Source organism: Podarcis erhardii (assembly GCF_964252035.2).
Source record: "Podarcis erhardii genome assembly, chromosome: 16".
In the NCBI taxonomy this organism is placed as follows: Eukaryota; Metazoa; Chordata; class Lepidosauria; order Squamata; family Lacertidae; genus Podarcis; species Podarcis erhardii.
The window spans coordinates 30,787,188-30,814,114 of NC_138514.1; the positions used below are offsets into that span (position 1 = coordinate 30,787,188).

Sequence of the window (26,927 nt, forward strand, 5' to 3'; positions counted from 1 at the left end):
TTAAAATTTAGGGTGAGCCAGCCTCACCCATCTAAGAAGCTGCTGGCAGTTTAGTCCTTTCCTCCATACTTCCTTGGGAAGCTGAAAAGCTGAAGGGAAAGATGGTGGGACTTTGGCACCCAAACTTTCCTTCCAAGGCTTTCATGGATGGAGAATAAGGCTATCAGAGAGGCCACAAATCCTAATGCCTAACTTCTACCACTGTTGGAGGCAATATGCTTCTGAATGCCAGATGCACCATTTTTTTAAATTTTTTTTTGCACCTGCACATTGGTAGCATGCAGCACCATCCTATGCATGTTTACTCAAAAGTAGGGATGTAAGAAGGCAGCAATTTCCATTCTAACTCTTAATGGTCACAACCAGTGCTGTTTCTGTTCCACTGCACATCATTTCCCAACGAATCCTACATGAATCATCTCACCAAACACTATTTCATTTTCAAGACTTACATTCATTTCAATAAAAAGGAAATGTCAAAAGAAAGTCATTAATTACATCTCTTTTGTGGACTTAAAAATGTGAACTGATACAGATTATATTCGCTTGACTGATTTCCATTCCTGACTATAGGCAAACAAGCGAACTATAGCAATTCCCATGCCCCCCCCCCTTTTCCCTCACAATTCCTCAACATCCTTCTGTGTCTGCCTTATCCCCTGGTAAGTGTGCATAGGACTCCCACCATCAAGAGGGAAATCGTTCAAACAAAGTAAAGGAGATGAAAGTTGTAGCAAACTGGAATTAATCTATTAATTAATTCCATAAATTCTTCTAGTTATTTCAGAGCTCAGGAAGTGTTAGATGCAGGACGGGGTGAACTTACAGAATAGTAAAGGAACCAATCAGGGAAAAGTTGCTAATCTCTACTAGCCTGCTTCAGCCACTTCTGGGTTCTTAGCATCACTGGTATATTAAGTAAGGGGCTGCCTACTTGTACCACTGTGGTTGAATCCTCATGTGTCTCCAGCTCTGCTATCCTCTTTCCAGAGGGTTTTCCCTGCACCATGTGCCTTACGAAACATACACCTCAGCAGGGAGAAGCGCTTGCACACAAAAGCTCCTCTTCATCATTGCAATCCACTGCATGAGGACTGTACCAATTTATGGTGTACACTGGCCACATCAGTTTCCTATCTGTTCGCCTTTTGTGAAATCAAATGGAAAGCCTCAGTTTTAAGTCTCTGTATTAGCCCCTGCCACTCTCATTTTGAAGTGCCAACCTATGGGGACAAAGAAAATCCAAATGCACTGAGGTCGTGCTGGGAGTGCTCTGTCCCTCGTGGAGGATAATGCCCTCCGATTGACATAAATATCACTCCTGAAGCCGTAGTACATCAGACTAAGCGGAATCCTGTACTGTTTAATGAGATGCTTTAAGCTTCGCATTCTAGGAAAAGTCCTTGATAGCATTATCTGTCATTACTTACACATGCTGTGCCTACTGCTCTGTAGAAATCTATTCCTGTACAACCTGGGCCAGAGAAATGGAAAGAACCTCAAAATAACCTAATCCCGTACAGTGTGCCTTATTTTAAAGCCCAGTAAATTAGTTTTTTAAAACATGTAGTATTACACACTGATCAAGGCTTCGAAATAACTGATGAAGGAGGCAGTAACTCTGTACTATGACTTTTGCACAATTAGATATGCATTTTCTACTGTTAACAGATCTGGTTGTATATCCCTTCACAGCTACGTGTGAATCCATATCTTACATGTATGTTTACAAAAGTGATCACTTCAGGGATCTTTAAGCTGGATATTCATTCATTCATTCATTTTTGCCACTGTGGTTATTGTACTGGAATATTACAAATTTAGAAATGCCAGGACTGCCTTGCTAACTTGAGGGAATTAGCTAGAACTGCCATATAGTTGATATAACTACACAAAATGGCAGACAGCGAGGAAAATTTGTGACTTGAAGTACTGGGACAGAAATATAATAGTTGTTATGAAATATACAGGCTACCCAAATAATGTCAACCATCTCAGACCCTATGATTGACAGGTGAAGCTTGCTGGTGATGTTGCCACTGGGAGCTGCCCCAGTTAGTAGTGACCTTTGACAGGGCTTTTTCAGTGGCAGCTCCCCATTTGTGGGTGAAATATACTGTTCCTGGCAATACTGTTCCTGAGATTGTTGAGACTGCATGAGCTGTGCCCACCAGAGATAGAAACCTGGCTGTTGGTTGGTTTCTTTAAGCCCATACTCCCAGAATTGCACCAGCATGCTCAGCAGAGGCAATCCAGTCAAGCACTTTGCGGCGGTAAATGTCACGTTCAGAAAGGACACTTGCGCTTCCTTGTTCTGCAGCCCTTTTCCAGCTGAAGATTAAAAACGATAATAATAATGTGGGCCATTGCCAAAGGGTTGCATTGTCAGCCGGGGAAAATAGAAAGCACTCTCTTGGGTAGAAAAAGGCTGAGGCAGCAAAAGGCATCAGAAGAGCCTCAGAGCCAATGAGCTGTTACCGAATAACTTGGCTGCTTAATCTCCGGGAGATGTAGAGGAAGCGGCAAGCTGACAGGGAAACAGACAACTTGTGTGTGCAGTGCTTTGGTACCTGAAAAGGGGAATGGAATGAAATTGCAGCTTTATTCTGTACACACACACACTGCAAATGCATTCGTTGGTTCTGAGAAGCAAAAGAAGCAAGCTAGACCCAACCCACCGCACAGATCTCCAAAGGCAACCGAAGAAATGTCAAAACAAAGGAACAGGAGTGGAAACTTATCTCTAGCTATTCTACACTAATAGATGTTACTGTACACATTTTCAGTTTTCTTTCTGCAACCACCAGGGCCAGAAACTTGACTCTTAGGAGTTTGACTGAATTTTGCATTACAAACCCTTATATTCCATACTCCCATACTGCGATTGCAGTCATATTTTTTTTGTTTTGTTTTACCTTCCTGACTGGTAAATAATAACAGAATTTGAGTTCACCATTCCCACCCAGTTCCACTGTCAGAAATGTGCTTATATATGCAAACTGTCATAAACATACAGCGATGCAGACAGAAATATGAAATTGAAATCAGCAACGATTAAGAGACCAGGACAGGCGATGTGGCAATGAGCTGTGCCCACCCAAAACTAAGGAAACTGAAAGGGGAGAGAGTGCTATATTTTGACTTCAATTTTGCAATTATGAAAAATGCCTCCGTTTATCCTTGGCGGCAGACAGGAGGGGGGATGAGTCTTCCTTGCTTGGGGAGCATGCAAACTCAGGCAAGGCCACTGAGCAAGGATGAAAAGAGAGGCTACTTTCAATGTCAGCTACAGAAAAATGCCTCATCAGGCTGACAATCAAGCTAGCGAAATGTTCCCTAGCCCTTTTATTAGCCAGGTGGCCTGTTCTCCACTTAGCTTGCCAAGTGAGCTGATCGAGCCCAGGAGAGTGCCAGCTCCATCAGGCTGCAATTAACAATCAGCCTGGCCCAAAGCCAAATAGGCAGGTGACCTCCCCAAACCGGAATGAAGTGGGCATCGCCCGTTTGTGCTCTGCCACATGCCAGTCTTGATTTGGGGTAGCGGCAACACTCCTCTGGCCTGCACCAAATGCGTTGCAAACATCTGGGAATTAGTATCGTGTGTCGTGTTAGCATGCTGAACGTGGCATTGGTTTGGAAGAAGCATTTTTGCTAGCTAAGCGCAATACCGTGTCTACTCAGAAGGAAGCCTTGCTGAATTCAGCCCGGGCAAATGGGACTGCAGCTGCAGCCGTAATAAGCATGCAACTATTTGTGTGGGCCAGTGAGGAACAAAAAAGCAATGTGAGATCGCTTCATCTGGGCAGCTGTTGTCAGTGACTGTGGACAGTTCTAGCTAGATGGACCTGTGGTCTGACTTGGGATAAAGAAGTTGCCTTTAAAATGTAAGTTAAAAGACCCCTGGACAGATAAGTCCATGGAGTGAGCTCCTGTTGCTCTGTTCCAGCTTCTGCCAACCTAGCAGTTCAAAAGCTGCCTGTATAGGTGCAGAAATGGCTTTAGAGATGCCTGGCCAACCAGTCCTAAGTGATTGCTACTGCCCAGTGGCGTAGCGTGGGGGGTGCAGGGGGGGCCGGCGGCACCGGGCGCAACATCTGGGGGCGCGTGCTCGCACTCGAGTGCTAAAATCCACGGGTTAGGGGGCGCAAATTACTTGCCTTGCCCCGGGTGCTGACAACCCACGCTATGCCACTGCTACTGCCAAGTCCAGCATTGAGTTGAAGGTGCAACAAAAGCCATGTTGTGTATCTTCCTGTTGCCTGCATGAGCCCCTCTTGACTTACCTCGTGCACCTTTAAGCTGAGTGTATTTGAACTGCAGAGATGGGACAACCCAGATCAATGCACCTGTAACCCTGCAAAATGTGCAGAGACATTTTGGAACAGAATGGGAAGCAGTGCCAGAACTGAGGGGAGAAAGGAAGGGAGCTTGAAGACACATCACCCAAGCACCATTAAGTGTTTCGCCAAATCATGGACCCCTTGTAACCTTCTTAAAAACAGTGGCCAAGGGAGCAGGGACAGACACCCACAACCATTCAAGGTGATCCTTTCAACATCCAGTTTGTTCAGCGTTCACCCTGATTTCCTTGCGCAAAGCTCAAATCTTTGCTGCACATTCGTTCTGAAAGCGTTCTGATTTGTTTATAGGGTGCGTAGACCATGAGCCTTCGTCCTGCCTCAATCCCAATTTGTTTCCAGAGAGTTTACACGTCTTCCTGTTAATCACTCAATCCAAGCTTCAGTTTGCTTTTTAACACGATTCACAGTTCCCCAAACAATATGTAAACTGGAACGGAACTCTCCTTCGAAATTTTCACTCTTCTGAATTTTGCGATGCAATTCTCCCATGAAACGATGCTCACAGAAAAATGTATATGGGGGAAAACAATATACAAAATGCACAAAAACCACCTGCAGAATGCATAAAATTAAGATACATTGGTTTTGGAAATGTGTATATTGGGCCGAATGTGTATGTTAGGTACACACTAAAAGGCTGAAAAATTCCAGAATATTTCATTTTTAAAAATCTTACAAACTTGCACAGGAATGTGGAGAACTGAACTGAACCTCGGAAAAGCAAGACGCTGAAATGGCCAGATTCATCCATCCCTATGCTTTTTTAAAAGTGGAAGCATTGTGCTAAGGTGACAAATGAGTGCTTTACTCTGCTTTTAATTGCACAAACAAAAAATCTGGGTATGCGCTTGAATTCCTCCTGGAGCATACTAAGAGTCCAGAGTCTCCCTAATTCAAGCACTTCGCTGAAGTTGTGGTGACCGGCTCTCCTTTGCTTAGAGATGGTTAACAAGGAAAACTCTGATCTCTTCCTCTGATCTCTGGCACTGCTGCTTCCGGCCTAGCCTTGTTGTCTGTCCTGGGCATGCCTGGTCTCCTCCTCTGGAAAAAGGCACAGCCCAGCGATTGCCACAAGTGAAGCCAAAGCGGTTGCATCATTCTCCCTCTCTCCCTCCCTCTTTCAGCAGAACTGCCACAGGAGCAGCCAAATGAGGACTGGAGGAGCTAACTGGCTGCAAGCATCGCTGCCCACATGCTCCCTTTCAGAAATGCTCACAGCAAGGCGGGGTTTCTTTCCTCCCTGCTGACGTGGTGATGTTTTCAGCAATCGGCGTGCTGGCTGCTGGTTCTCTCGTGTGCCGTTATTCTGTCCTTCCTCTCCCTCCTCCCCTTCCCCAATGACGGCATCCCCCACGCCCAGTCGACGTACATAGCAAGGTGTCTGGTGACAACTTGTGGCGCGTGAGCGTTATACGATTCTTCGGAGGCCCCAGGGCTGCTTAGAGACAAGGCCTACCCGAGACCAAACAAATATCTTTCCTGGACTGGTAGCGTTCACTAGGAAATGGACAAAGCACAATTTAGGAGCTAAGAAAGGTTGATCAGGATAGCAATTTCAAGCAGACAGGTAGAAGAACAGAAAGTTTGATACAGAATAGATTGACAGGTCAGTTATTAATACGATAATATAGCTGAGCATTGGGCTTGGTGTTTTGTTTTGTTTTGTTTTGTTTTGTTTGTATTCTCCCTGCTTGGGTTGCATCATGCTTGCGGCGAGTTAATATTAACTGTGCTAATATTAGCTCCTCCAAAGGAACCCTGGGAACGGTAGTTCTGCGATGGTGCTTGCCAAAACTCAGAGATCAGGAGTCCTGTCCTTTTTAAAAAATGAAAATCTGCAGTTCCATAGGGGTGGGGAAGCAAAGACTGGAGGCTGACAATTGCTTTAAGGGAGTTGAAAGAAGTATGACCAGGTCACTTCAGATGCCAGTATGCACAGTCCTTGCAAAAGTGTGTCTTCGTAATCTAACCAAAAGAAGGCAGGTATATTGCAAAAATAAATAAATAAAATAAATCTCTGGCACTATAGAACTCTTGCGTAACAAAACCACTTTTTAAAAAATTAAAAAGAGACTCTTTTGCAAAAAGGCTTCTTCCAGACAATCTGTTTATTGATCTTTAATACTGATTTGTTTATGCACACAATTTTGTGGGAATCAATTGCTATCCTACATTTTCCAGTGTGTTTTTCCATGATTTTCCATACCGCAAAAAGTAGGTGGGGTAGGAAGAGGGCAGAGATGTGGGTTTTTATGCAAAAACCCCGAGTCCACTTTAACTGTGCAATCTAAATTTGCCATTCTATTATTTATTCCCACCTGCAACTGTCTTTAAGATGCCCAAGTCCTGCCCTGGAAAATGCAGGACAACTGCCACTTGATGGTGATTTTGTATGACCACCACACATATTTGGTGCAAATAAATTAGGGCTAATGCTCAATAAACAGGTCATCTGGGGCATTCATCCTGAATAACAAATCAGGACGAATGATCCCTGGTGCTGTTTCCTGGGGCAAATGCATTTATTTATTCCAACACGCCATTGCATCCCTCCCGGTCGCTTACCCTAATTTGGCAAGAGGAGGAGGAATCAGCTGAATCCAGATGTGATGGTTAGCACGGATGAATGCTGTGCTTCTCTGCAGTGGGACTTAGGGTGGCCCGGTTCAAGATGCAAAGAGAGCAGGGCTCCTTGCGCCTTTTAATGTGTTGCGGAAGGCATTCCTGCTGAAATTCCCTCTCCTCTGCAACCATTACAACTTCCTCTATATACTTTTCAGGTGAGAAAAAGGGTAAACACCATCTTCATGAAGCAATGGGCCATTCGGCATTGCCCAGTCTGGTGCAATGATTCACTAAAGGCAAACTGAGGCCAGCTCTGATAAATAGGGATAGTTGGAGCAGATTAAATTATCAGGTTTATCTGAGATTTCTCAACAGGATGACCAATGGTGGACGAACTCCCTGGAAATACAGTTGAACTACATGCAGTTGTGGGCAGGGGTGCCAACATGAATGAAATATTGGGGGGGGGTTAAGGCCCACCCCATGTAATCAATCACAAGTCGTGGCACACACACCATTTGAATGGCAATGCCCATCATTTGAGGGGGGCTGGCCCCCTCAAATATTTTATTGGGGGGGGCTGAAGTGACCTCGGCCAATAGGAGCTGACTCCTATGGTTATGCAACAGTGGGTGGGGGGAGGAGCTCCCCCTCTCAGAGCAAGAACCAGGAACCAGAAATATACTCGGAGTCGAGAGTGGATTTCATGCTCTTTATTCAGCTCATAGTGGTGAGGAGAAATGGAAGTTCCCCCAGAATGTCTGCTTTATATACATTATTTACACAATGGGCCCAACGTGATTGGCTAATTCTGGGATTCTCCTGTAGGCCAATCAGGTTGTGGATTCACTTCCACCTGGAGCTGGATTGGGTGGCTCCTGTAGACCAATCAGACTGTTGCATTCTGGATCCTATTGTTCTAGGACCAATCAGACTGCTGCATTCTGAATCCTACTGTTCTAGGACCAATCAGACTGTTGCATTTTGGATCCTATTCAACTCAGTACATAACAAACCTTAAGCCATCCTTTGTGAGGAGTCATTTGAACTGCAGGTCTAGACACCTTCCTGGCAGTGAAGTGGCCTTTGCACACCTAGACTGCCCACTGGACTCTTCTAGACAGGAAAGACGATAAAAGCCGTCTGATTTGAACCAGAATTTTGCCTGATCAACTGCGTTCTGCTTTGTTCCTTGGCTGCGTCTCCTGGCACTGTTTCCTCGACTCCTGGCTCCCCTCCGGAAGCTGCCCACAGCTTAGCCCTGACAAGGGTGTACTCAGGAGGGCGCTGTCAGATCAGATGGTGCAACAGGAAGTCCCAAAGGTGCTGGGCGGTGCAGTGGGCGAGACCTAGAGCACATTCCAGAATTCTCTGTAGTGCACTGGGGTTTCATTGCACATCTGCAGCGTGGAACAGGTTAATCATCCGGAGCGGCAGCAGAGAACCTGTGGCTCTCCAGATGTTTGGGGACTACAGTTCCCAGCGTTCATAGGTCTTGGTCGTGGTGGGAGGGGCTGGTGGAAGCTGGAACCTATCCATATCAGGAGAACAGCAGGTGACATAGGGTGGATCTAAACACAGAGGGGGAACGCTATAAATAAGTAAAAAATTAGATCATTATAATGAAAGGGGAAAAAATCTCTATTGTGTTTTAACGTTTTCTGCTCTCTGGCGCCATCTGGTGTTGCATATTTATAGTGCTTTCAAATCGCTTTTGTTGTTTTTTAGCATATTTTTTATCAAACATTTCTCGGTTTACAAAAGTATGTGCAATGTCTCATTTTCAAGTTACATTTTCTACAGATCAGTTTCATTTGTTGAGACATTAGTGTTACTGTCAGGGGCTCAGGAGCAGAGGCACAGGGGAGAGAGGAAATGGAGAGCGAAGGGGAAGAATCTGAGGGCAGCGTAGGGGAGTATGACAGTGGCACGAGAGATTCCATGAGCTTCTCCAGCGAATCAGAAGATTCCCAGTGGGGGGCGCCGAGGGCCAGGGCCAGGGCAAGGGGGGTCCCAGGGGGGATGCACCAGAAGCAAGGGGCCAGCGGGGACTCCCAAAGCAGCAGCGGGAGATCAGGACCAGCTCCCCCACCAGAGCGTAGTGGGGGGGAAGAGTCCCATGTATCAGGGCCAGCGTCTCCTCCAGTAGGGAGAGAAGATGAGTCAGGGCTGACCACGCCTCTATCGGAGAGTGAGGGAACGGAGGGGAAGTCAGGTCCAGCTAGCCTCCCCGAAGGGGGAAGCAGTGACAGGAGCAGTGTAACGGTCAGGAGAAAGGTTGCCGGCTGGGCGCGCGCGCCAAGTTTGAATGTACAGGCGCGCGGGACAGCAGAAAACCCGGATTGGGAACCAGGTCCTAAAGCCCGCCGGAGGCAGGGGGAAGACTCAGGGGACTCAGCGTCAGAAGAGTCTAGAAAGGGCAAGACCCCAGTGGACAGGCGGACCCAGAGGAGGAAAGAGCAGAGGAAGAGGTGGAGCAAGGCTAGAGTCTTAAACTGGTGTCTGGGGGGAGGAGATTCAGACGGAGCTTCAGCGGTCTAGAGTTTGAGACGTAGAGCTGCGTGCCGCGGCTTTGAAATCGAAACTGAACTTCAATAAAGACTTTTGTATATAACAACGAACTGGCGTTGGTCCTTTGTGAGCTGGGACCTCGGGCAGCTCTGACAGTTACATTAGGAAGAAAAGGGGGAAAGAGGTGGAGGCGGGGAATGGTGAGTGGGGGTGGAGTCGGGTGGCGATGTTTCTATTTTACTTAATGTATGTGTGAGATTTTGTGTCAGTGTCGCTTGTGCAGTTTATTTACTATTTGCTTGTGTTCCTTTGGTGTTGAGAGAGGTTGGGGGTTGGCCTAGGGTGTGGTTGTTTGTGATTGGCTGTGGTGAACTTTGTTTTCATGTGTGAGTGGGGTGGGTGGGTGTTTTTGAATCAGGTTAGCCATATTGATTCGTATGCTGTTGGTGAGTTCTTGTCGTTGTCTTGTTAGGCCGTGTATGTGATAAAAGGGAGCCATACCAGGGTGAAGGCGTCTTCTTCCATTTGTCCCTGTGTCAGTTTCAGTTTGTATGCCTGTTGTCTTTGTCCATGGAGTTTTCTTGGCAGGGATACTGGAGTGGCTTGCCGGTTCCTGCTCCAGGTGGATCACGTTTGGTCAAAACTCTCCACTATGACCTGTCCATCTTGGGTGGCCCTGCACGGCATAGCTCATAGCTTCTCTGAGTTATTCAAGCCCCTTCGCCACGGCAAGGCAGTGATCCATGAAGGGGATCACTGTCCACTTTTGGTTGGACAGTGTTCTCGAAGCTACAAACATGAGTCTGACCAAACTGCGGGAGGCAGTGGAAGACAGGAGTGCCTGGCGTGCTCTGGTCCATGGGGTCACGAAGAGTTGGACACGACTAAACGACTAAACAACAACAACAGTTTCAGTTTATTGGTTAGTTTTTCTAATAAGGCTATTTCCCATACTATTTGGTACCATTGGTCCATGATTACTCCTGACAGGTAAGCATGGACCAATAGTACCAAATCGCTGTTTCTTTCCTAATGTAGCTGAGTCCATGGACTGGCACGGGACACGGGTGGCGCTGTGGGTTAAACCACAGAGCCTAGGACTTGCCGATCAGAAGGTCGGCGGTTTGAATCCCCACGACAGGGTGAGCTCCCATTCCTTGGTCCCTGCTTCTGCCAACCTAGCAGTTTGAAAGCATGTCAAAGTGCAAGTAGATAAATAGGTACCATTCCGGCAGGGAGGTAAACGGCGTTTCCATGCACTGCTCTGGTTCGCCAGAAGCGGCTTAGTCATGCTGGCCAAATGACCTGGAAGTTGTACACCAGCTCCCTCGGCCAAAAAAGCAAGATGAGCACCCCAACCCCAGAGTCAGTCACAACTGGGCCTAATGGTCAGGGGTCCCTTTACCTTTACCATGGACTGGCTAGACCCTGAGGAGTGGTGGCTGAATTCTGATGAGTGGGCACTGAGAGAAGCCACGATGGAGACTGACTTGGAAGAAGGAATTACAGTGGTACCTCGGGTTAAGAACTTAGGTAATTCGTTCTGGAGGTCTGTTCTTAACTTGAAGCTGTTCTTAACCTGAAGCACCACTTTAGCCAATGGGGCTCCTGCTGCTGCGCCGCTGGAGCACGATTTCTGTTCTCATCCTGAAGCAAAGTTCTTAACCCGAGTTATTTCTGGGTTAGCGGAGTCTGTGACCTGAAGTGTCTGGAACCTGAAGTGTCTGTAACCCAAGGTACCATTGTAGTGGTCTCGGGGAGCCTGAAACAGCCAGGAGATGAGAATCTGAGGCAGGAGAATGTGCAGGATTGGAGAGTGAAGAACAGGAGCGGGAGGAGAGAGAGAGAGAGAGAGAGAGAGAGAGAGATGTCAGGGCTTCCACACACCCGCCTCCTCCTCCTCCTCCTCCTGCCCCCACCTCTCCTGCTCCACTGTCTCCCAGGACCAGGAGAGGATTGAAGAGAAAAGAACAGAAAGTTACTTGTGGGTGTAGCCTTCTCCTGCTTGCATGCAGCTCGGATGGGGGAGATACAAAAGCCGAGCTCATAGAATACAGTCGTAGAATCGTAGAATTGTACAGTTGGGAGGGACCAGAAGGATCATGTGGTCCTACCCCTTGCAATGGGGGGGGAGCTCTCTGTTGTCGCTTCTGCACACCTAGGAGTAGCTGGAAAAAAGTAGGACTGATGCACATGCCTTTCCCTAACTTGTAAGTGTACTTTTTGACAACAGATACTTCCTTCCTCTGGACATGCCTTGCCTGACAGCCCCATGACACCAGCCTTGATTTAGACCACCGAGCTATCCTGCTCAACATTCAGTTTACACATCATTTGGGGTGTTAAGAAGGCATTGTTTTCCTTTCCACCCTGAATTTGCCACGTGTAGCTCGGCTGCTGTGACAAAATTTGGGTTAGGTGATGTTGGTGGCCCAGCCAGACTCACAAAGGCAGCCATGTTACCTGAAGGGTGCAGAAAAAACTAAACAGAAGGAATGTTGCTTAAAGGAAAGAAGCAGCGGGTCTAAATTGCCCTTTCACAGGCTGCATATGCTTTATACCCTTAAAACACATTCAAAACACACACACACACACACACACACACAAGGAGAGAGAGAGAGAGAGAGAGAGAGAGAGAGAGAGAGAGAGAATATTATGGGTACTGTAGTTTGTGAAGGGCTGCAGGGAATTGTAAATCTGTAAGGGGTAAACTACAGCACCCAGAATTCTTTGAGGAGGAAAATGGGCTTTGAATGTGCCTTAAAGGTTGTATTGTCTATTCAACCAGTTAATGGATTTGATGTACAAAACAAGCTAGCAGGTATACAGTTGGTACCACAGGGTAAGAACTTAATTCATTCTGGAGGTCCGTTCTTAACCTGAAACTGTTCTTAACCTGAGGTACCACTTTAGCTAATGGGACCTGCTGCTGCTGCTGCCGCTGTGCGATTTCTGTTCTCATCCTGAAGCAAAGTTCTTAACCCGAGGTACTATTTCTGGGTTAGCGGAGACTGTAACCTGAAGCGTCTGTAACCCGAGGTACCACTGTATTGTGTATTTCCCATTGCTATTTTTAGAGCGATATCTATAAAAACTTCATTTCATCACAAAGGAAACACAAAGCAAATGGTGGGGTGCTCTAAGTCAATTACGTGTTGATCGCGGACCGAAAGCAACAATGGCGAATGACGATTGCACTTGCTGGATCGATTTCTTTTGTGGTCATGGGATGAATAAGCAACAATCGGCAACTGCCGCTCCTGTTTATGTTTTGGTCAGAGTTATCTGGCATCCCTGCAGGTTGTGACCAGACAGATGGTGCTGGAGCGGCAGATCAGGCAGGGATGATATCTGAAGCCAGCAGTGGAGATGGATCTCCTTTATTCTCTCACTTAGGAGGGGAATATTTCTTCTAATAAAACAAATGCAACCTGCAGGTTTTATAAAAAGCGAGAGGAGCTGCAAAATGCTGGGAATTTTTATTTATTTTTAGTGAAATCGTATTTTAAAAGCTGAGTCTACAGGCCTCCTAGTGACATTGTCCAGCCAAATGTGGAAAGGCTACAGTCAAAGTGTGTGCATAATATAATTTTTAGAAAGCAGAGGAACATCAGCTTTACATCCTTTGAAGGATCCAAAGGTGGGGAAGATGTGATCAGACTATTGGAGGCCAAAAGGAAAACATTCCCCTTTTAAGCTGTTTGCTTATTAGCACCCAGATGGCAGATGTGGCCTTACGCAGCAGAAGCAAATATGGTTAAATATTGATGGGGAGAACATGGCCATTATTTTTCTTGTACCTAAAGAGCGTGAGGACAAAGCAAAGGCATGTGGGTTTTCATCAAACTTTCCTGCTGTTAAATGGTTAGCTGGCATCATCATACGCTCCAACACAGAATCATAGAGTTGGAAGGTCCCCCAAGCCCAAACCCCTTGCTGCCTCTCCAGCCCCACCCTTACCCACCTGCAGCTCAGAATAAAGGTAAAGGGACCCCTGACCATTAGGTCCAGTCGTGACCGACTCTGGGGTTGTGCTTTATTGGCCAAGGGAGCCGGTGTACAGTTTCCGGGTCATTTGGCCAGCATGACTAAGCCACTTCTGGTGAACCAGAACAGTGCACAGAAACGCCGTTTACCTTCCCGCTGGAGTGGTACCTATTTATCTACTTGCACTTTGACGTGCTTTCGAACTGCTAGCTTGGCAGGAGCAGGGACAGAGCAACGGGAGCTCACCCCATCACAGGGATTCGAACTGCCGACCTTCTGATCAGCAAGTCCTAGGCTCTGTGGTTTAACCCACAGTGCCACCCGCGTCCCGATGCTCATAGCGCCACCCGCAGCTCAGAATAGAATGTGCCAATTTCAATTTCTCCATTTGTCATTTCTCCAAGCTTTAAATCTGTTGACATCTTAATGCATGTTTCTCCCAACATGCACATTTTTTTGCAAGCAAAGTGCCCCAATAGAACACTTTTCAGTTGCGATTTGGGGGGGGGCACGCTTTCCTGCAATAGCCACAATTTTTTGTATAAGTTATTTGGCCAGAGAATTGCATTGCACCAAAGCTAGAGACATGAAAATGCTGGGAAGTGCATATTGGGTAGACTTGCATTAAAATCTGAATTTCCCTCCAGCACACTTTTTAGCCCTGCTCAACATGGGTAGAGCTCCTCTAGCTCACTTGAGAGGGGGAAATTTCCTTCTCCTTGTTTCAGTCCATACTTAAAAACGAAAGGAGAATCTACTGCACCTTTGCGACCGTGAATTCAGATCTTTTGGATTCACAGCTGCAGAACTGAATGGCCTGGGTCAGGGTGGGGCAGAGACAGGTCTCACTCCACTTCCTGCTTCACTTGAATAAACTTTCTCCTTGCCATCCTCTTTCTTCGTCTGGCTCAAGGCAGCCCTATCAATCTATCCTTACCTTTAATTAAGCAAAGGCAGGCCTGTAACTGACAGCGTGCTGCAGCCACTGGACTGGTTACTCAAGCTGTAAAATCCAGCATTATACCTTGACAGTTTAATGAACAGATTCATCCTGCACACATCCTTGCCCTCAAACAGTTCCAGGCAATGGAGTCTCGTTTCCATCCAGTAGGTACACAGGTTTACTCTTACGGGCAAATATATGTCCAAGCCTTTGAGGGTTCTGGGAAGTCAGATAAAATAAAATTGAGGCTGAAATGAGAGACATTGATCTGCGCTGTCTGCCCAGGATTTGAAAAGAACTCTGAAGATCCAACGGACTCTAGAGAAAACTTGACAGCACGATGAAGACCCCGTTGTTGGTCTGATGATCTTTATCTAGAGGAATTCTACCCCAGAGGTTCTGCATTTGTGACCCTACAACAAAACGTTGCAGCGTAGACTGCTCCTGGTCAGGATTCCAGCCAGCTAGCCAGGTCATTTCTCAGGATTTCCCATTCCATTCTTCCTCCTCCCTGGTTTTCTGGTTTTCTCATTCCTCCCCACAATAGTCAGTAAGCAAGCATTTTGTTGCCATGTCTGTCCTTATTAGATTGATTTTGGGATTCTCCCCCTCCTTAATTTTTTCCCCCATTGCAAAATGGTGCTTTTGTCAACTTCGAATCTGCTCAAGCCTGCCGATACTTTCCTCTTGATGCCGACCAAACTGAATTTGCCGTTAGTGTATAGCAGGAGCTATATACCCTTTTATCAATCAAAGTGCTTCATTCCCTTCGTAGAGAACAGTTCTTTTCCAAACTGGATCAGCGCACCTTGATCCACTTTAATTGCGCAAGCCTCGAGATCTGATACGCGTTGGAATCTCTCCTGCGAAATACTAACCGTTCCTCTGTTTAATTGTGTTCACCTGTTGGATAAGCCTTTGTTTATTCTTATTGCAATACTTCCTGGGATAGCTCAGTTGGTAGACCATGAAACTCTCAATCTCAGGACTGTTGGTTTGAGCCCTGCAAAAGATTCCTGCACTGCAGAGCATTGGACTAGAGGACCCTCGTGATCCCTTCCAACTCCACAATTCTATGATCATTTTGCACATAGCCTGCATGACAAAGGTGGACATTTCCTCTTTGGTTCCTCCCACTTTTCACTTCTGGGTTTTGAATATAATTTGGGATGCCCCTAAACAGCCATTCACCTTTAACCAGCAGGGCCCCCTCCCCTTCTTTTTTGAAACTAAAATGAATTATTCATACAGACTTAAATGATTCATAGATATCAGCATGCTATATAATGAACTGTGTGTATTACTGATGAAATAGCATTGTAAGGTCCTATGGATCAGGGTGGGCCATATAGCCTGTGTGGTCTGGCTTTACTAGAATCTCTGAGTCCTGCCAATGTGTGTTAAATTTACATCCATCATCCTCAGGATCTTCTAAAAGGGCATAACTTAGTGCTGTAAGCCAATTAACTTCTACAATTTGATTGATTTAATCATACGAGTCCCTGAATTGATCGAGCCATTAATTAATTGATTGCATGTGGGAAATAGCAATGGGTCGTCGCCAACCAAGTTTTACTCAGCGTACAGCCCAAGTTCGGCTATTATTTTTAATAGGTCTATTCTGAGTAGGACTTGCAAGCAATATGATTATTTAAATGATGTATAAGCATGTATGTATAGGAAAAGAATTTTATCATATTTTTTTTAACTAGGGCCGCCATACGTCAGAAATGTGGCACTTTGTCCTGGATCTTAGGCAAGTCAATCCAAAAATTGGGGGGGGGGGTGTTTGTAAAAAACAAAACAAACAAAAAACTCAGCAACTTGGGGTTTGTCTAAAAAATCTTGGGTTTTCCTTTAAAAGTTTAACAGTTTGGAGGTGTCCTGGTTTTTACTTTTTGAAATATGGCAGCCCTAATTTAACAGAAGGCTGACAAACGCATGGTGTTCTTTGCAAAAGCTGGATCCCAGAGCCCAGCCACCCTGAGGCAACTACCTCACCTTGCCTCATGGGCGGACAGGCCCTGGGTCCACCTCAAATGTAGGTTCAGCGGAAAAACTGCCGACAGCACCCTCAGATACACACACCCATGGCACATTCTCTGCACCTTCAGATTTTTATTTTTGTAATGGAGGGTTTTGTTTTGTTTTGTTTTGTTTTGTTTTGTTTTGTTTTGTTTTGTTTTGTTTTGTTTTGTTTTGCTGGGGCAGGTTTGAGGCTGCTCATTTTCATGGCTGGTCGCTGGCTTTTTCCGCCTGGTTTTGTTTGGGGGGTTGGGGGGGGGAGGTGTAGGTGTTTTGCCTAGTTTTTCCACAAGGAGGGTTGTGAGCATCACCAGTTTTTCCTTCTGGGAAATGGGTCGTTTGGCGTGCCCACAGCAGTTCCTTAGAATTCCAAGAGTTTCCTTCCTTTCCTTTTTTTCTTCTTCTATTTTTTGTCATTTCTTTCCTTTCCTTCTTTCTCTGAAGTCCCATGTCTGAAGCCTTTGCTAAGGTCCAGGGATTGCATACAGTGGTACCTCAGGTTATGAACTTAACCTGAAACTGTTCTTAACCTGAGGTACCACTTTAGCTAATGGGGCCTCCCACTGCTGCCGCGCTGCCACCACACAATTTATGTTCTCATCCTAAAGCAAAGTTAACCCAAGGTACTATTTCTGGGTTAGCGGAGTCTGTAACCTGAAGCGTCTGTAATTTGAAGTGTCTGTAACCCGAGGTAACACTGTACTCCTGAGGGTAGTAGATGGTGGATGAAGGACCCTGGGTGGGAGACAGGAAAATGTCGGACTCCCAGGGTCAGAGGCTGGGAGGAGAAAGGAAGGATTCCAGGTGAGAGCCAGGAGGGGCTGCTCCCTTCTCTGGGTGGTGGAGGCTGAGAATGGCCTTTAGCAGAGGACTCTGAATTTTACTTCTTCTGTTTGGGTTTTTTTGTAGCTGTTATCTTATTGCATTGTGAAAAACTTTAATAAAAATCATGAGAAAAAGATAGAGAGATTGCAAGAGCACCCCTGTGGTCAAATACAGTCGTACCTCAGTTTTCGAACAGCTTCGTTCACAAACAACTTGGAACTTGAATGTCGCAAACCCAGAAGTAGGTGTTCCGGTTTGCGAACTTTGCCTCAGATGCTCCTGTAGCCAATCAGAAGCCACACCTTGGTTTCTGAATGTTTCAGAAATCGAATGGACTTCCGGAACGCATTCTCTTCAAAAACCAAGGAACGACTGTAGGGAGTGATCTGCTGCTGTAAGGCAAGGTTGACAGATTTTTTATTTTAGTTTTCTGGAGAAGACAATTTCCTTGGCCAGGGGTAAAACTAGACTTTATTTCACCCAGGGCCAAAAAGCCCAGTTTGGCAACCCACACACACAAGGTAAGGAATCTTCTATCGCTTCTTCCTCCTTTCCTCCTTCTCTCTCTCTGCCAGCCCCTTTCTTTCCTCATTCCCACCAGTATGAAATGAGGCAGAGGACTGCGTGGCTCTGAAAGTACATCAGGTCTTGACTAGTTAAAAAACCCTCACCCCTCGCATTTTGTCCTGGGGGAGAAAAAAGCCCCCAAACCACCAGAGCCAAGTCAGTAGGCCAGGATGATCTGGGACACCTGGCAGCTCCGACTTCCTCCGTGAGTACAATGCGGGCTTTTTTGTGCCCTTCCAACTGGAAGCCGCGGCACAGTGCCGGTGCCAAGGGCCGTCTGAGCCGATCTGTGATGCCATCCATCCCTGTCCCCCAGCTGCGGCAGATCTGTGGGGCACGCATTCTCCCTCGGAGAAGGAGGCGCTGAGCCATAATCGGCAGCCATCCGCCGAGAAGCCCATTGAAGGGACAGGGAGCTGTCCATCACCCGGGGCAACTCAGAGACGCAATAGATCACCGGAACGAAGACGCAAAATGTGACCTTGCCGGGAAGGTGGAGGCGGGGGGAGTTACAGAGGAATGGAGCAGGTGGTGTCTACAGCTCAGGTCATGTCCCTTTTGCCATTGTCCTCTGCTCATAATGCAGTTGTGCTCCCACACCTGTGCCTTTCGTCATTGCCTCCACAAATTGCCCCGTAGGAAGGATGCTGTGCCCATCAGGGTTCTCTCCTGGAATTTAGGAAGTGGAGAAGGATGCTAAGCCTGTTCAGAATGCCTTTGCCCTCTCCACCAGCCTGGGGTCTGGAAAGAAGGGTTTCTATTGGCTCAGAAAGAAGAGGCGCTTGCGGGGCACATGTTTCACATCCAGAAGGCCACAAGTTCAAAGTCTGGCATCCCCAAGATTTGGGGAGCAGGTGATGGGAAAGGAACCCCCTGAGAGGCCATGGAGAACTGTGGGCTAGAAGGTGCAATGTTCCTAAGGCTGAAGGCCAGGAACTCACAGACCCCTAGAAGTTGTTCGACTCCAGCACCCATCAGTACATAGTGGTCAGGGAAGGTGGAAGTTTATGGAGGGCACCTCATTGAATGTCTCTGATATAACGGCTGTCGAATTAGATGAGCCTTTCAGTCCAGGTTTAAAAAGGGCACAGGAAGTGGGAGTGCAATTGTGCTCAGGTGCTGCTAATAATAATAACAATAATTTATTATTTGTACCCCGCCCATCTGGCTGGGTTTCCCCAGCCACTCTGGGAGGCTTCCAACAAAGATTAAAAATACATTAAAATGTGGGCTTCCCCTGCATATCTGGTTGGCCACTGTGAGAACCACCATTTCCTGTGGTTTCCATCAACTACAATTCAGAAGCATGCTGCCTCCAATAATGGAGACAGAACATAGCTATTGTGACTAGGTGTATTGATAGCCTTTGATCCTCCGTTAATTTGTCTAATCCTCTTTCAAAGTCATCCAAGATGGTGGCCATTGTTATGTATTCAGTGGTCTGTGTTTGCCTGAGCTTGAGCCTGGACTAAGGATTCTGAGCCCCTGTGTTCTGATTCGATACATGATATCCAATCACAGGACATTTCAGGATTTGGGCCTCTGCCACTGGCCCTTCAACTCTGATTCATGATTCGCAGCTTGGAAGTTTAGACAGCCAGTCACGTTGGGAGTGGGAGTGGCCCAGGCCTTCAGAAATGTATATAAGCAGTTGCTTTGCCCCTGTTGTCCAGTTCTGTTAGTTTAATAAAGGTTCTTGCTGTTATCCAGGCATAGGCAAACTCGGCCCTCCAGATGTTTGGGGACTACAACTCCCATCATCCCTGACCACTGGTCCTGTTAGCTAGGGATGATGGGAGTTGTAGTCCCAAAACATCTGGAGAGCCGAGTTTGCCTATGCCTGCTGTTATCACTATATCTTGCCTTGTGGGAACCCACCTACACTTCAGCCATCACTGCCTCTTGTGGGAGAGGTGCCGACTGAAGAACTCCCTTTTCATCTTTCCTGAATCTTCCGACGTTCGCCTTCATTGGATGTCCACAAGTTGCAGAGTTGTGCGAGACGGAGGGAAGCTGAGGTGCAAGCAGTACATTTGGGAAGGCGTTATAACGTTGCCCGGTTCACACATGACCTCAGTTCCACAGCCAACATATTAAGTTGGCTCTGAGGCCCAGTTGCCACTCCGATGCCAGAGAGGACATAATGGCAATATTGTATTTCGGCTAATAAACAAGCCTTTTTTTCTGGGAGCCATTTGACACAAAAGCGAGACTGTCTCCCGCGAAAAGCAGCCCTTCTGACACGAAACATAAACAGCCCAGCGGAATAAATTATTGCCACATCACCCGCCTGCTGAAGTTTACCAAACGAGCAGTGGCAGATAAGGTTCTGGGGCTGGAGAGAAAGGCTTGTCTTGACCTAAGGCTAAATCTCAGAGCAGAAAGGTCCCAGCGTGAATGGTCAGTTCACAGCCTGTTTGTACGGGAGCGGAGAGTTTGCTTCAGACTGGCGGGCCCTCAGGTTTACCTAACTACTGTTCTTCGGCCAAAAGCGGCATGCCAATTTCCAACTGTCTTTTCCTGCTTCTGGTGCTGGTGTTCACAGAATTGTAGAGATGCAAAGTAGAGTTGGAAGGGACCAAAAGTTCATCTAGTCTGACCCAACTTACATCTGGTTCTTTTCCAATAGAAGAAGAAGAAGAGTTTGGATTTGATATCCCGCTTTATCACTACCCTAGGGAGTCTCAAAGCGGCTAACATTCTCCTTTCCCTTCCTCCCCCACAACAAACACTCTGTGAGGTGAGTGGGGCTGAGAGACTTCAGAGAAGTGTGACTGGCCCAAGGTCACCCAGCAGCTGCATGTGGAGGAGCGGGGAAGCGAACCCAGTTCCCCAGATTATGTGACTACCGCTCTTAACCACTACACCACACTGGCTCCATAGGGGTGGAGGACCACACACAGCCTTCCAGGGTTTTCTGCCCAGCGCTTGGAACCCAGGACACATCTCATCTCCTCAGGCCCACCAGCCCTCCCTGTGCCAGACCCCTCTAATCCCTGAATCCAGCAAATGTTACAATCTAACCAAGCCTTCTAATTCCGGGAAATGGCCAAGCTACAGTGGTACCTCGGGTTAAGTACTTAATTCGTTCCAGAGATCCGTTCTTAAGCTGAAACTGTTCTTAACCTGAAGCACCACTTTAGCTAATGGGGCCTCCTGCTGCTGCTGCGCCGCCGGAGCACGATTTCTGTTCTCAGCCTGAGGCAAAGTTCTTAACCTGAGGTACTATTTCTGAGTTAGTGGAGTCTGTAACCTGAACCGTATGTAACCTGAAGCGTATGAGGTGAGGTGATGGGGGGTGGGTGAAGGGGTTCAGTGCGAGACAGCAAATGTGTGTGGGAACATCCCTTGACAGAAAAAGCCAGAGTTGACGGCAGAGTTTGGGGGAGTGGTATGAGTGAGATGATGATTTATTAAATTGGTACGCCTCCCTTCGTCAGTAGATCTCCGGGCGGATTACAACATAAAAATACAATATAACAGCACAAAGTCCATAATAAAAGCAACAACAATAAAACACAAGCCAGTAAGCCCCATACCCACTGCTGTGTGTGTGTGTGTGTGTGTCCCTCGGCCAGTAAAGCGAGATGAGCGCCGCAGCCCCAGAGTCATCCGCGACTGGACTTAACAGTCAGGGGTCCCTTTATCTTTACCTTTAAGGGCTAAACATAGCCTCGGTTTCACTCGGTTGTGAGAATATTATGAGCTTGGTGCAGAGTGCATTTCTCTCCATACACCCCACATGTGTGTGTACAATTGTATAACAATTTGTTCCCAAATAATCTATACTATTAGGGACGCGGGTGGCGCTGTGGGTAAAACCTCAGCGCCTAGGACTTGCCAATCGCATGGTCGGCGGTTCGAATCCCCGCGGCGGGGTGAGCTCCCATTGCTCGGTCCCTGCTCCTGCCAACCTAGCAGTTCGAAAGCACGTCAAAGTGCAAGTAGATAAATAGGTATCGCTCCGGCGGAAAGGTAAACGGCATTTCCGTGCGCTGTTCTGGTGCAGGATCGCCAGAGCAGCTTCGTCACGCTGGCCACGTGACCCAGAAGTGTCCTCAGACAGCACTGGCCCCCGGCCTCTTAAGTGAGATGGGCGCACAACCCTAGAGTCGGACACGACTGGCCCGTAAGGGCAGGGGTACCTTTACCTTTTTAATCTATACCATTATTTATTGATATTTCTTAAGGTCTCCAAACGACTTGTAATTAATACTACAATTGTCTGGTCGACCTGTTAGCAGCACTAAAGCTCTCTGAAATCAGTGGAAATGCTGTGCTCAAATATACACAGCCCCGTGCCCTCCACAGATGACAGAAAACAGCGCAGAAAATTGTGAACATCATAATTCCACAGGGGCCTGCAGAGGTTAAAAGATCTCATCTGCAGAGTGTTTTAATTGCCACCCAGAGAATCAGGTTGGGAAGGTTCAGTTCATTATTTTGCACAGGCTGCATAGCATGTTCGGCTTTTGATGTACGGCATGAGGCGCCGATTAGGAAGCTTTGATGCTTTCGAGGTTCATAGGTTGAGATTAATCATTTGTGACCTTGGGACTTGGCACCTTCGTTCCCAGAAGCTGAAGATCAGCATCTGGATCTCTGGACTTGCCCCGTTCATTTGTCTGCATGGATATCTGTGTGTGTAACACACACGCACATGATCTGAGCAAATAGCTAAAATGTACTTCAAAAGAAAATAGAGTTTTCCCTGTTAGAAGAGAAGAACGGAGTGATTTAAAAGAGAAGAGGTGTCTCTGGGTCATTTCTCAGTGCAGCAAACATTACAAATTAATAATAATAATAATAATAATTAAGTTTATTGGTCACCTTTTTCTCAAGGTGACTCAAAATGACTTACAATATAGAAATGAACACATACATTTCAACCCACAAACAATATATAACTCATTGCTTCCTGCCCCCATTTGTGTTGTATTTTCTTTGCACTGAAATGCATGAGGTAGAATAGCATAATGACAATGTACCGTGTATTTTTCCATGTATAACACGCTCCCATGTATAACACGCCCCCTATTTTGGGGGACTCAAAATTAAGAAAGGGGGGAGATCCCCCAAAGTTGTTGAGTTTTGGGGGGGAAGGATCGCCCATAGTTGTTGAGCAAACCAAACTATCCTCTGTCCCCTCGCTGACAAAAGCAGCAAATTGCCCGCCCAATTGCCAGAATGACAGCCAATCAACACCAGCCCTTGCCACAGCCACCAATAACAATCTCCGATTCAGATCAGCAACCAATCCCACGTCCCCACAATGCCACTACCCATGTATAAGACTACCCCCAATTTTGAGCATGATTTTTGAATGAAAAAAATATAGTCTTATACGTGGGAAAGTACGGTAATTTTTTGTGTAAATTACATAAGGTACATAATGCTGAGACATTTATTTTTGGGGGCAGAAGACAGGCTGCGGCAGAACAGAAACAGTGTTGCATGAGACAAATAAAGGGCAGAACGGAAAACGGAACTAGGCACTGCTGGTTTCTTCTTACCAGTGTTCCCAATATAGATCTTCAGTCACCTGGTGGGGGGGGCACAATTTTGTGGTTCGCCTCAGGTGCCAAATTTCCTTAGGCCAGGTCTGTGCCCATGTCCTTAAAAGCAGCAATTTGAGGCAAACACCTGCCAATGGAAGCAATCTCTGGCACAGGTGTGTCGGGGGTACATACGCCCCGTGTTTATCAGAACTGGCACAACCAAACTACATCTTTGGGTTTGATCAGCTGGATTCTAGCGTCATCTATAGGTGTTCAGAGCGATCACGTGCCCACCTCCAACAAAACCACATTCTTCTTTCCCTCATTCTGGTCAAACTGGTGCAATTCTACATTTCCCCCACCCACTGGGAATATGGTTATTGCAACTTAGGACTCAGCTACATTAGTAAAAAAAAAAACCACCAGTGTTTTTGAATGCATTATAAACATGCAACACCAGATGGCGCTGGAGAGCAAAAAAATTCTATACAATTTTCCATAGAGGTTTTTTTCCTTTTGTTATAACAATTTAATTTCTGACTTATTTATAGTGGGTTTTTCCTGTGTGTAGATCCACCCCCAATTTTAGGAAACTGCTATGTTCTGAGCTGCAGAGAAATTTTGATACCAGGGATCTGTTTTAAGAAAAAGTCAACTAATTAAACTATAAAGGCATCTGACTTAGGCTGAGAGCCTACCACTGAGAACCCAATTTATTATATTTGTATATATTGTTGAACGCAGCCTTGACCTCTTGCATGAGATGGTGGTACACAAATGCTCTTATACACGAACATTACATAACTGCGCTAAAGGGGGGGGGGATACGCCATTTAGAGTCGTGATCCGAGGTCTGCCTCCCCCCCTTGCTGTAGGGAAACTGCTGCCCCCTGCAGGCATAACCAGGCAACGACTTAACACTTTTCACGGTCCAGGCACCCACATAAAATGGCCCCCAGCCACGGCTTATATCAGCATAACCCGGATGATTGCATTGCGACGCATGAGTGGTTTATAAATAAATCTAATTTTTGGTGGGGCGTGGAATATATAAGAGCTAATCGGCGCAAGGGAGTGCCTGCTGCAAAGCGGACTGTGATATAATAAAAGCATGTGGTTTGTCTCCTTCCAAGGAATCTTTTTAAAAAACAGAGGTTGCAAAAAGAGAGCACCTGGAATGTGATGTTTTTAATGTATAATCAGGTTGAAGCTGCAGAGGGCTGAGGTTTGTCGGAAGGGGCGGGGAATGCAACCAGGCAGATTTGTGATTCCTACTCTCCCTTTTTCCTTCCGCTTTGAAAAGCCTTAACCTAGTTTTTTCCTCCTCCTCTTAGATAGTGGGCAAATGGTTTTTTCTTAAAGGACCGCAGATGCAGCTGACTCCTACCATCTGAGCAGAAAGAACCGCAGCAGAGTCAGAAGCTGAAAAGAAAAGCCCTTGTGCCAGTGTTACACCCAGAGCCCGTGGGGATTATTTTCCTTTTCTCTGTCATGCATGAAAATCATCCAGGTTATCACGGCCGGCTTCACCAGTCCATTAAGCAGCACAATGGAGGGCTGGGGACAGCTGCCCGTAGCTGAGGGGCTGAGAGGAGAGTCTCTCCATAAAGACAGTCCTCTCCTTCGGAAGCAGAAGTGGCAGAGGTGAGGAGGACGGCTCAGGGCAGGCACCTCTGTTGGCTCACGGGGCTTGTGGCCCCAAATGTCAGGAACATCTTGGAATGGAGAGGAAATGTGGGCCTGTTTTGCCTTTAAAGCTCATCCTGCTTCATTTGCACTTCCCAGGACAATACGCAGACCAAAGCACCCTTTGATAACCACAACACCTTTGAATTTTGGGGTGCCCTTCTCTGGCCAAGTAATGCGTACAAAAATGCACAGACTAGGGGAAAACGTATTTCAAATTTCATATATTGGTGGTGATAGAAATGCATTGCATACAGGGAAGTCACTTGCAAAAATAAAAATAAATGTTTGCTAGGCAACATACAGACCCTCTGTTATGTGTGCCGGCGAACAGGCGAGAACCCCACGGGTCTTTTCAAGGCTTTATTTGTGCAAAAGATTCACAGTGCAGAACGTCTCAATTCCATGTCTGCTCAGTCACTAGCAGAATCTGGGAGTGGGCGGTGCTTAAACTTTCCCCAGTGTTAAGTTGTGGCTGAACATATCAGACGACCCAGCGATTCTTCAAACAGCTCTTGTTTATTCACAAGCCAGGACAGAACTGAACTGAAGGGTTCAGTCAGCCTGCTTATATAGAGCTCCAGTACAATGTAACTGTAACAATTTTCTAAAACTATCCAATCACGGAACATCACTTTCGATCCCTTATTTGCATAACTATCTACAGTATCCCCCTGCTGGCCCAGGATGAGAACTTCAGTACATAACACCCAGCATAGCAGTCTTATGACCCCCATCCTATGCCTGCCCTCTCTGCGTGTAAACCGACTGCGCAGAGAGGGCGTGGGCAAAGGGGGACCTGCCTCCCTCCCCCCCCCACTTTGCTCGGGCTCGGTGTTGCGGCTCTCTCTTGCATCTTCCGACCCCTGCATCCCTTCCCCACTGGAGGTCGGGCTTCCCTCCTCACCGGAGGAAGAGCTGCTTCTCACGATCTTCGGAGGTTCCCTGTAACCCAACTGCCCTTCCACCTCTCGCCTCTGAGCTGATGGCAGTTCCCTGACACCCTCCAAGTGCCCCTATTTTCCAGGGACGTCCCTGATTTAGATCCCAGAATGTCCCACTTTTCCTTAGGATCTCCCTATTTTCACTGGAGTATTTTTGAAGGGTATGGAGTTATCCGACCCCCCAAGACATCTGAAGGAAATCCTGTATATGGAAGGTTTAAAAAAAAAAAAAAAAGTTTAATGTTTTATTATGTTTTTATATATGTTGGAAGCTGCCCAGAGCGGCTGGGGCAACTCAGTAAGACGTGTGATGTATAAATAGTAAAATTATCCTTATGGAATGGGGCATCCCTATTTTCATTGGAGAAATGTTGGAGGGTAGGAACAAAACCTATCAAAAAACGTGTAGATGAGGAGAAAGTTGCACTAACAAGTCAACGCACTTCCACGAGGATGTTTTCTTTAAAAGAAGAACATGCAAACGGATGTGGAGAATGGAATCTAAGCATGGAAGGACGAAGAACCAAAATTGACAGGTTTGCTCACCCCTAGTCACCCCTTGCCTGGGAAGGAAGACAGCTGATTTGGGGAACATTTGAGAAGGAAGAAAGGGAAGGAGCTGCAGCTCAGTAATAAGGATGGGAGGCAGGAAGTCTACACCCAAGGGTGGTGAGCATAAGCCATGGGTAGGCAACCTAAGGCCCGTGGGCTGGATGCGGCCCAATCGCCTTCTCAATCCGGCTGCGGATGGTCGGGGACCAGATCTGGCCCAATCGCCTTCTAAATCCGGCCCATGGACGAACCAGGAATCAGCGTGTTTTTACATGAGTAGAATGTGCCCTTTTATTTAAAATGCATCTCTGGGCTATTTGTGAGGCCTGCTTGGTGTTTTTACATGAGTAGAATGTGTGCTTTTACAGTTGTACCTCGGGTTAAGAACTAAATTTGTTCTGGAGGTCCGTTCTTAACCTGAAACTGTTCTTAACCTGAGGTACCACTATAGCTAATGGGGCCT

At 46.7% G+C, this 26,927-nt stretch overlaps 1 long non-coding RNA gene across 1 annotated transcript in view; it reads left to right on the forward strand.

The window, feature by feature from the left end:
- Window positions 1-25,252, forward strand: part of LOC309331445 — a 36,033-nt gene extending 10,781 nt beyond the window's left edge. Inside the window, exon 4 of the long non-coding RNA XR_014151843.1 lies at window positions 24,617-25,252. This is a non-coding gene — a long non-coding RNA (uncharacterized lncRNA). The remainder of the gene's footprint in view (window positions 1-24,616) is intronic.
- Window positions 25,253-26,927: the final 1,675 nt, after the last annotated feature.